The sequence below is a fragment of the Anser anser genome (genome assembly GCF_964211835.1).
Source record: "Anser anser genome assembly, chromosome: 3".
NCBI classification, from domain to species: domain Eukaryota; kingdom Metazoa; phylum Chordata; class Aves; order Anseriformes; family Anatidae; genus Anser; species Anser anser.
In genome coordinates, this window is record NC_139722.1 from 68,071,399 (window position 1) to 68,081,306 (window position 9,908).

General features: G+C 40.6%; 1 long non-coding RNA gene across 3 annotated transcripts; it reads left to right on the top strand.

The window, feature by feature from the left end:
- Positions 1-6,176: 6,176 nt before the first annotated feature.
- On the top strand, positions 6,177-8,520 carry LOC310897509. 3 transcript variants are annotated; one of them, XR_014582358.1, is made up of 4 exons: positions 6,177-6,528; positions 6,705-6,998; positions 7,160-7,318; positions 7,421-8,520. It is a non-coding gene; the product is annotated as an uncharacterized lncRNA (long non-coding RNA). The 3 variants fall into 3 exon arrangements; XR_014582356.1 differs by having other exon boundaries at positions 6,177-6,998; XR_014582357.1 differs by having other exon boundaries at positions 6,177-6,998; positions 7,254-7,318.
- Positions 8,521-9,908: the final 1,388 nt, after the last annotated feature.

Sequence of the window (9,908 nt, forward strand, 5' to 3'; positions counted from 1 at the left end):
GTGCTCTTCTTCAGCCTTGCTGATGGAACTATTCCCTCTCCTCACAGAATGTTAGCCTGTGCTGCACCCATATATCCCAACCAAACTAAGGAGCAGAAGTTATACAAGACTGGAGAAGGTGGGCAATTTCTCAGTATGGTAGCCTTCAACTGGTTGTGAACTCCGTTAAAGACAGATCCTCCTTTCTCCCCTCAAAGACGTTCTCAGTGATGTAGTCATAGTGTTTTGGTGGCAATATTGTGAAGGCTATTTTAAATTATTTCACCATACTAACAGGCTGTGTGACCTGGCTTCAGGTTTGGCTGGGGTTTGGGCAGAGCAAACCTGTTTATGTCTAGAATAGACTAAATGTGGTCCTTATGTCTTGGTTCCTTAGTTACGTAACTTTCCACTGTGCAAAATGTGTGTGGAATTCTACCTTCTGTAAATAATGGCATAAGGTCCTGGGCTAAAGGAAGATGAGCTCTTTCATCTCCTTACTGTTTCAGACCAGTCAGCTCTACTCATCATGCAATACAAGGAATGTGTAGCATGGAAAATGCAATTTAACAAAGTTCAGGTAAGTCTGTTAATTATTATTAATATTTCGGTGGCCACAAGGAACTACTGTGGTCATATTGGCTTTTATTTTATCTAACATAGCTCAGATAACTTCTCTGTGTCTTTCTTATTCTTTAAGTCATGTACCCAAAGTCACACTATTTGAGGTGAGCATATCTCCATCTCCTTAGTTTCAGTTGCAGTGTTTTATCCAAAACTTTCCTTTCTTCTCTGAAGTAATCAAAACCTCAATTGTTAAACATGTAGGGATTTTAAGTATGATTTTTAAATAGATACTACATAATTCTGGGACTTCATTTTAGGTTTCAGAGTTCAGATGATGACAAATAATTAGAATAATTTAGAATTTTTCATTTCAACTCTTTTTTCATATAACTTTAGGATTTGTAAAAATGTTTAGCATTGGCTTATGCTTTTTTGATAATTCTGCTTCTCATCTTTATAGACAATGAAAAGCAGTTGTGTGTGAATATGTGAACAGTTGTGTGCGAATATGTGAAAACATATTCAAACACCTATGTGACGGCATCTACATAGAAGTTGTGTCTAAGACCCGTTGTGCTCAATATACCTGTAATCATCAGAGGGCTTTTCAGCTGACCAAATGTGGGTACGTGGGGTGAAATGAGCCCTCTCTGGACACCACTGATTAGATCTCCATTGATTGTGATGGGAGCTTAGACACCTAGTGCACATGTAGATACCTAAACATAGGACTCTAAATCTGGAGCTGAATCCCTCTTACTTAGGCCTTAGAACTGCCTGCAGTTCTGCCTTAAGTCCTGTGGGTCATCTGTAAAATAGGGCAGGGGTATTTGTGGGAGTAGATGTGCTGGATGGATATCCACATCTTTGCTTGAGTTTTGCTCCTCCTCTACAGAACATCTTGCTTTGGTGACATCTGGATGGATAGGAAAAATGTCTGTGTCAGGTTTACTGTTCTCTGTTGCTGTAGCATTACATCTTATGGCATTTGGAATCCTCCCTTCCCTGGGTAACCCATTCCAATGCCTAACTACACTTTCTGAGATGAAATGAGGACTTTGATCCCCCAGCCTCCATCTACGGGTTCAGGGAAATGAAAGACTTGGGAAGCCCATCTACCAGTGCAGATGGAGGCAAAGTTGTTGAGTACCTCAGCCTTCTCCATGTCTGTCATTACCAATTACTCAGATGTAGAAATTAACTCCTAATATAAGAAATTAGACACCTATAATTGCTTACACACTACTATTTTCACCCCTCAGTCTATTTTCACAAATGTTAAAGGTGTATGGTGGCCCTCAGGGACTCCTCCTGTCACCCCAGCGCAGCAGCCTGAAGGAAGCTGGGTCCTCTCTTGTGCTCTTCCTCGAGGCTCTGTGCAGAAGGAATACCACCTCTTGCACAAGGGCTGGGGGGATGGGAAAGAAGCACTCACACAAGCCCTGAGAATCGGCAACAGAGTTCTTTATTGCCGGGACCCGCTTACCTGCGGGATGTCCGTGGTGTTTGGTGGCTCCAAGCTAATGCTTGGGATGGAGCTTGCGCGACGAGTAGGGAGCTCACCGGGCACTCCTGCGACGCTGTTAGTGCGCTCGGATGGCAGAAAGCGAAGACGTGCCGGGGTAGTCGCAGGTCTGATCTGGCCGAGGTGTATCCATTTCCATCGGTTCCTCCACATCTTTTGGTGGATCCACCTCCATGGGCTCCATGGTGTTTGGCAGAAGGACAAGCGAGTCCTTGCCTGGGACTGCCCAAACGGGATTCCTTCCGTCAGGAATGTTTTCAGGCCAGGGTGCTGAACCAGGGGGTCGCCCAGTTCCACCCCTAGGTCCCATGCCACTGTCTGGTTGATTTCCACCTGTGGGTCTCATGCTGCCGTCTGCATTACGGCCATGGCTGGGTCCCACACTGTGTCCTGGACTATGGGCACACCTCTGCTCCACCTGACTGCCTGCCTGACGCTCCTGCCATCATCCCATGCCACCATTGCACCAACGGGAAGGCCCAGGCCCCCTGTCGCTGTGTGGCTGAGGGGGTGGCCTGTTCCCCGCGTCATTGCGGTGCCAGTGGTACCGCCTGTAAGTGTCTGTGGGCTGTGCGCCAGAGGTCTCTCGAGCACTGGTGTCTCTTGTGCTGCAGGCACGATCCCTCTGCCCATGACACTTCTCATTCTCATTAAGTGCCTTCCTTCTCGGTGCTTCCTTGGACTGCATCACCGTCCTCTCACACCGAGGAGGCCTGCTGCTCGCCTTCCTGCTTCTGGACTTCTTCCTGCCGCACAAGCTGGCTGTCAGAGCACCTAGAAGCTCAGCGAATGGTGGGCCAGCTGCAGGGGTTCTGTTTTATAGGGCCCGCAGCAAAGGCGGGGCAGTGGTGGCCACTGTGACCTCGGCAAGCCTCTGTGATGGAGTGGCCCACACATGGCCAAAGGTGGCTGTATTGGGAGCAGCCTGGAAGATGCCCTCACGTGGAATAAGGAGGAGGGTTGGGGGGGCTGAGGGTCCTTTTTCTGGGGCAGGCTCCCCCAGGCCATTTGTCTTGCCAGAGAGAAAGGCTGCCCCTTGGCCACAGGGATGGCCCTCCACCTCCCATCCTGTGCCCTGGGTTTATTTTTAACACTGGGTTTTAGGTAATTTCATTCTATTCTTTATGGAAAAGAACAGAAACAGGGTGCCACTTCAGCCCTAATTCCCATGTGCGCTTTGTGCTCTGAGTGAAGAATTTCTTCCCCACGTCACATCTAATCTAAATCTCCCCTCCATTTGTTCAAAGCCATTATTCCTTGTTCCATGGCTACACTCCCTGACAGAGTCCCTCTCCAGCTTTCTTTTAGGCCACTTTTACGGGTTAGGTTAGGTGGCAAAACTGCAGGACCTTGCAAATTGCAGCCTTATCTACCTTGTTCCACAAGTTCCACATGGCCTTTTCCAGCTCAGGCTCTAACCTTTGATCAGTGTAACACAGAATCATAGAAACATTAATGTTGGGAAACACCTCCAAGATCATCTGGTCCAACCACCCACTACCACCAATATCACCCACTAAACCATGTCCCTACACACCAGGTCCAACTTTTCCTTGGCTACTAAGATGGTGAAGGGCCTCGAGGGAAAGACGCATGAAGAGTGGCTGAGGTCACTTGGCCTGTTCAGCCTGGAAAAGAGGAGGGTGAGGGGAGACCTCATCGCGGTCTACAGCTTCCTCACGAGGGGGAGTGGAGGGGCAGGCGCCAATCTGTTCTCTTTAGTGACCAGCGATAGGACCCAAGGGAATGGTGTCAACCATTATGAACTTGATAGCTGCTTCTTAATTCTGGATTAATTTGAGACCCATAGGTACCTAGATTTCCACCTTCAAAGTTGCTCAGAAACTTGTTTGTGCTTAAACATACCTCAAACATACCTCATCCTCCCACAAAATAGATTGAGAGAGGTATTATTTTTTATTTTTTCATTATTTATTTATTTATTTATTTTGCTAAGGGCATTTGCTCTAGGGAGATTTCTGAGCTGTGGATCCTGCTGCAAAGACTGTTTATACATTTTGTATTAAGTGATAAGCACTTGGAAAATATTTCTTTTTAGGAGGAAGAGAAGGCTTTTCTCTATGACCTCATTATTAGATTATACACTTCTGTGCTTGCTTTCCTCTTTTCATCCAACGAATCTTCAATTATCTCCTATAGATCCAACAAGTTTTACAGGAATAGCAGACTGCTTTCCAGAAGTTTTCACATACTTTAATGTTATGTTGAAATTAATCCCTTGGAGTAAAGGAAGGATTTGAACCTGCATCTGTCATCAGACTGAATGATTAACTGTTGTCTAAAATCAATATCTTTAACTTTATTTTCAAAGACAAAACTCACCTTCCCTGAACAGGGGTCAGGAGAAGGATCAGTGGAGAGTGATACCTTTTCTTATCTCTGAGTCATCAAGAAGGGCGGGAGGTCAGACTCAGCGTTGTCCTCACATTTTCATGTTAATTTGGGGGGTCACATCCTCGGCAAGCAGAGTTTGGTAGATCTCACTCAAAAGTGCCTAAATCTGCTTGTTTGGTGCACAGGGAACCAAGAGTCCTGGAGTCTGTGTTTTGACTTCTACAAGTGGATCATTTGGTCAATTAAGGATACAGTGGTCAATGCCACAATAGTTAAGTTGGTGTTTTAGAGTTTTATGTATGTGTAAGTCTTGCCTTGAAAACAGTCTTTTTGAATTGGAATAATTAGTAAAGACAGTATTTTACATTTAAATCTTATCCAAGGAGTTATGATCTCTTTTTCTTAGCATTGCTGGGAAAGTTCAGAATATGTTTCCAGATTTTTGTAGTTAAACATTACTTGTGGTTTTTTTTTTTTTTTAATCCCCATATAATTATTGCTTTTTAAATTCTAGAATGTTACTTTGCATTCAGCTTCTAATATAAAAAGCCAATGGTAATAACAAATTACATTTATATATTTATTCACACTCATCAACTTTTTATTTTGATATCAATGGAAATATGCTTGCTGATATATGTAAAACATGAAAATAAACTTGCTAAAAGAAATTTCTGCCATGCAGAAAAATCCAGAGTAATAATACTGCTTCAGAGGGTTTCACTGGGGAACTGTGTATACTGCATGAAGTTGTTGGAAGATTTCAAAGGGCTAGTAAAAATGATATTAGATAGACTGTAAGTTTCTATGAGGAGAAGCAGAGGAGAGATGAATTTCTTGTCTCGGTTTATGAATCTTAAATCCTGTAAAAATATTTTCTAAGAAATGTGATGTTTCTTAACAAAAAGTAAATGTTATATTTTAGGATTTTTTTTTGCTATTGTTTTCATTATTTTTTCAGGTGAAGTTGAATAAAATATGTGAAATGGGAATAAAGAGAGAAAATTGTTGATGTGCCCTTCAAATAACACTCTTGTAAATGCTAAGCGTAAGACAGAGCTGAGAGACCACTGAAACGAGCCAATATAAAACTCCAGTGCACCTCCTCACAGCCTTTATCTCTCTATCCTTCAGCATGCAGAGGAAGCACACTTCCCCACCATATCTACATTAATTTATGGAAGAAAGTTTTAGAGGCTTGTATAAATTGTGGAAGCAGTGTCCTCACAACAGTTCTTGCAAAAGGGACCAGTAACAAAGCTGACTGGGAGTAATTACCTGCAGGCTTTCCATGCACTATTCTTGTTAAGCCTTTCCACAGTAACTGATATTGTAAGGTGAATTAATCTCTCCTTTGTTTTCCCAGTAAGTATCAATTAGTGTAAAAGAAAGTTCTCTGTTTGCCAGCTCATGACAGTAATTGTTGTTTCCTGCCCAATTTGTATGCTGTGGCAATGAATACTCAAAATGCTCTTTGAAACATTTGTGTGCACTCTTACTGCAGGCAATGTGCCTTACTTCTTTTGAAATTGATTTGGAAAACTGCCTATTTTCTGTACCCGAGCACTACACTTTAGAGCTTGCACTTAACTGATGTAGACCAAAAGACAGAAGCAGGGCTAAAGACTAAGCAAAAATATAAACAACAGAAAAGGAAGATAGGTACTGGAAAACCTAGCATTCCATAAAGTGTCTAGTTTCAAGCTCTGTCTTTTCATATATACCAGACGCAGCCATAGGAATGCCTGCAAATAGTGAGGGATGCTGAACCTCAGTTTAGGTCATTGGGTGGTGAGGACTAGGAACAATCTCCTTGAGACGCAACACAGCTGAACTTGAGTTAATATAGGTAAAGTCATCAGTTTAGTCATGAAAAGGCAGTTTGAGCTAGGGTTTTAGATAATCACAAAATCACAAACCTGTTCTGAAATATAATGTTCCAGAGTTCTATTTAGTTGCTGTTTATCACTTGATGTTAAATATTTTGTCACTGTAGTGTTTTCTGGAATAGGAACTGGTACTTAGATTCAGCCCAGAAAGGAAAATTTCTTAATTGCTGAATTAGGAATTATCATTGTCCTCTTGCTTTGGCTAAATAAATGGTTAGTTGTGCTAAGTAAAGTGGAGCACCTTCCAAAAGGAGAGAATTTTCACTTCATCTTTTCTCTCTGTCTTCCCCAAACTATCATCTACTCTGTAGGCACTCTGCTAAAAATTGTGCTTACATCTTTTTGATCTCACGAGAGATGTGAACGTAGGCCTTTCTGCTCCTGGGCAGGTGTTCTTCTCCTTGAGGATCTCATACGGATATATGAGGGAAAAAGCAGCAGCAGTGGTTTATGAGGTGCCACGGAGACAAGCACTTAACTGTGGAAGAAGTCATGGATGTGATTTCAAACTGGAGGGAGGCTTCTCTCTGAAACGTAGGACAAGGGAACTTATGTCCCTAGCAGGACTGCTGATTTTGGTTATCAAATTAAAAGAAATTTTTGCAGACTCTAATTTTGCAGACTCTAATTTTTGCTCTAAAAAAAACTATGGATTTGAACACAGACCAACCTATCCTCTAGAGGTAAGTGTTGCCAGATAACACCATTGAAATAGAGTACCTTAAGCAGAAGGCTGATGTAGTCTCCTGAGTTTCAGTTTAGATTTATGACAGAAAACACAACACTTCTTTCTGAGCTTGCTTACTTGTATTTGTTCTTGTCATACCTTTGTCAAATGTTCAAGATTGCATCTTAAAAGGACTGTGTCTCTACATGATGTACGAAAGAAAACCACTTAGACTTCTCAACTTTTCTTTCATATTTGTTGCCTCGGAAAGCAAAACTATCTTGGGATGATCCTTCTTTTATCGGTGGCTTGCCAGCTCATGGGCTGAGGAAAGAGGTAAACTCCCTCACTAATCCATTATGAATGATGAACCTTATGATATGAGACTTTGCAGGAGGAAAAAGGTTTTTAAAAAGTTTTTTTTTTTTTTTTTTTAAGGAAGTACAGGAGAAAAAATTATGAACATATAGCAATCTTTCTTGGTGCCACGTGGTATAGGAGTTCAGAGGAACATGAAGATGTATTATTCTATTCAATGTTCTACTAGATGGTTGTGTTGTGGATGTATGCAAATATGCATAGACTGTTCAGTAAATTATTAGTCCTCTTTATCAAATGCATAACAGAGTCAGCAAATTACACTTTGAGTCATAGTTTTCACATTTGTATAGGATGGATAATAGTACTACTTGTAACAGGATGAAAGGCTGCAAGTCTGTCCTGTATTTAATTATTTATTTATTTTTAAGAGACATAAAAATGAAAATTTGAAATAAATATTTGTTTCTGATTTTTTTTTTGTTCTGTCTTATTGCTTTTCTATTTTCTGTTTATTTATAAGTAGCCTGCAGTTGCTAAATAGAGAGCATAGGAGATGAATCATTTCCAAAAAAACACAACAGTAGAAAGAAAACAACTTCAAGTGAAGCTTTCACACTTGTCTGTATAATAAGCACTTGTAATTTCTCATCAATTAGTGATTGCAGGAGCTATTTGAAGTAGGAGATGACATATAGAAAGATGACCTTTAATTTGTCACCAAAATTCTGGATGCTAGCAGCCACTGGCAATAGGAAGATGTACTGTAGGGTACATTAACATTTAAAGTGGAGAAAAAAAAATAATCGCTATTTTGCCCTTTGCATTGTAAAATAATTGTTTATGGAAAGTATTTCAATTGCTTTAGAAAATCCTTTCTCTCTTTGATTTCTCTCTGATGTGTGATTTTGATGTTGTCTTTGCTTGGAAGAATTAAGAGAGTGAAGAAATGTGTGCATTTCTGCCTGAGGTAAATGGTAGCACATATGGGGAATGCAATGGAAAGTTGCATGATGGATGACTAAGAACTATTGTAGTTGTATTTTTTTGTTTGTTTGTTTTCAATTCTTTTTTATGTGATTTGAAGTGATAGAAATTGTAGAATACTAGTATCTGTGCTAGCTTATTCTTGCCTGACTTGGGTATGCTAGTTTTAGCATCACATTCAAATAGCAAAACTTTTCCTTTTGTGGTGTCACTAGCTTTATGTTCTATAAATCATTTAATCAGAAAGAAGACTATGACACTAATTTGGCTGCAATATTACTAAAGTAATTCCGACATAATTCCACTGAAATCACCAGAGTTGTACTAGACAACAAGAAATTGAGGAAGGACTTGTTGACAGCTATCTTTACCTAGGGGAACAGATTCTGTCTCGTATATGGATTTACTTATGGACTGGGGCTGCAAAGAGAAATGAGGACAGCAACGGGAAGCCCTTCAACCTACCCAGTGGTGCCTGAGGCCCCATCACCTTGTGCTGCAGCCATGTCAGAGCCCAGTTCTGGTTTGGAAGGTAATACGGTAGCCATACTTGATGATATAGCTATCACAAGGTGATAGCAAGTGCTGCAGGAAGCCGAGGAGAGATACAATGGATGGCACTTTTTGTCAGAATCGTTACTGCACCAGTACTTCAGAAAGGGTATATATTCACTTGTTTTACTAAAAGAACACCTGTCCTAATAGGAAAGGAAAACAACTTCCCAACTTATGTGTTCATTAATGAGTCAGTGGATCCAGATGTAAAAGCAAACCTTAGACTTCTGGAATAAAGTGTTCCTGAATTGTTTTATTTCAATGAAACATGCTGTCATTCCTCACTTCCTTTTGAAGTGTTTGTAAAGTCAGATAATATATTGGTTCTCTCTTGGAAGCTAGCACATTTTAGTGAGGAGCTGAAGCATCCATTACATCTTTTATGTATCTCAGAAGGCTATTATGAAATTCAATAAACATTTGAGAAGTGTTCTGCAATCCTCAGATGACATGTACAGTGGAAACACACAAAATGGTTATTACCCATTGAATACATAAATTTTCATGAGTATATATATCTTTTATCAAATTACTCTTAGATAAAATTATTCTTTTTTGATTAGAGGGCCACTTTAACTTGTTCAAGGGTACTGATCAAATACAGGTTTAGATGGTGTGAGTTTTTTTGCCCATTGGAATCACTCATAGTTGAAGGGAGAGTGATAAATCATTGCTCAAGACTTAATTTATATGAATATCTTCAAAATTCTCAGTCCTGCAACTTGTAGGAACCTTTGAAATCCATGTGAAAATAAGCACAAAGGAAAGGAAGTCTAAGAGGCAGGAACCATGATCCTGCCACTGTGAAGATTTCATCTGCCATGCATGACTGTCTTTACAGCCCCTTCACCACTTCTTAGGCCAAGTGAAGTAGGTATAGTAATTAGAAGATAAATTTAGAGTTCAGATCATTGCCGTAAGTTTGCCCTTTGATATGTCAGATTGTGGGAGGATGGATTGCCAAAAACCTTGAAGTTTCATTAGTCCTGGAATGAATCATTTGCACAGAAGAAAGGCTGAAGTCAGGCTGCCCTCTTTAAATGAATAAAGGCTTTTTTATATACAA